Raw genomic sequence first — 1,415 nt, 5'->3', positions numbered from 1 at the left:
CAGTGGAGTGAGGCAGCATCAAACAAACAAGGCAGGAGGATTAAGTTAATCATTCTCCCATGCTGTGACCCCCTTTGCCGTGGTGTGGCCATTGAACCAACCTTGAATTGGATGGATTACCAAATCGGACTCAATCATTTGTACTGGATGCTGGGAAATCTGAAGGTACTCTTTTGTTTTGTGGGGCATGCTTTATTCTCAAATGGTTAGGTCTTTCTTTGTTAGAGAATAGACAGGAATGATGTTGCTGGAAAGCATGGGAAATCATGTGTCCAGGCACAACTTGAATTTCTTCTGACACTAGAATCCCAATGGCAATTTCAGCCATGCTTACGTGTATAGATTTATAAGGACCAATTACCCATTTAATCTCAGGGTAAGCACTATTATCAAATCTAGATAATATTAGCTCTGTAAAATAGTTGAATTTTACTTTTTTTTTATTAAAGAATTCCTTTTCCCCTATATTGCTTTGAGCTAGTCTTTTCTTTTTTTCTTCTATTTGGGAGTAAGGCTTAGAATTCATTTTAGTTCAACAGCATATCTTCAAGTTTAAGACACATAGACAGCTATTTAGTGTTCTTCCTTACCAGACATTTAACCTCACACTGCACGCATAAACTCATCCAGTGAGGGTGTCAGACTTTGCTCATCCATGTGTTATCCTGATTTCAACATCAGCTCACTCTGCATTTCCCAAGTGGCCTTTGCCTTGGAAATGTTGCACTGCAGCACCATTTCATGGCATCTCTTGCATGTTAGGTCACTGCTGTTGCTTCAAAACAACTTGTGGAATCAATCAAATGTGTGAGTGACTCACCAGAGGCCGGAGGGGTCTAAATATTGGATGAGGAAAACAGTTTTGAGTGGGTGCTGCTGGCTCATGCAGTTGTCTCTGCAATTGAAGGTAAAAAGCTCATAGAATCATGAGTTCCTTCTAAAAACTAGTGAGCCTATCCACTTCACTATTGTCCTGCTTACTTTAAGTGGAAATTGCACTGTAATATGGGCTTGATATAAAGCTACGGGTGCAGAGTAAATACATCAGAGAGGTGTTCTAGTATGGCAACCAGAGTAGCTGCTATTTTACAGATTATGTGAAAAAACTAGAGCTGATCCTGATTGTAGTCCTGTGCTATTTTTCTTCTGTAGGGTGCTCTAATACCATGTTATCCAGTTGTCTTCTGTACCTGAAGATGTTCTAATGCATCAAAGTGTGGGATATCTGTAGAGTCTTGCAGACCTCTCACACCAGGACAGGGAGACAAAGCAGATGGGCCCAAGAGAGGAGATGGTGGGAGGTGGATTCAGCTCAGGGGAACATTTGAAGGGTGACAGAGAGAAGGGGTTGGATACTGTGCAATTAGCCACACATTTTTAACAATCTTAACCACATTTTCAATTCTCACTCCACA

Source organism: Falco cherrug, chromosome 6 (assembly GCF_023634085.1).
Source record: "Falco cherrug isolate bFalChe1 chromosome 6, bFalChe1.pri, whole genome shotgun sequence".
Taxonomy (NCBI): domain Eukaryota; kingdom Metazoa; phylum Chordata; class Aves; order Falconiformes; family Falconidae; genus Falco; species Falco cherrug.
The sequence above is the reverse complement of the archived record's forward strand: the minus strand, read 5'-3'. Positions refer to the sequence as shown.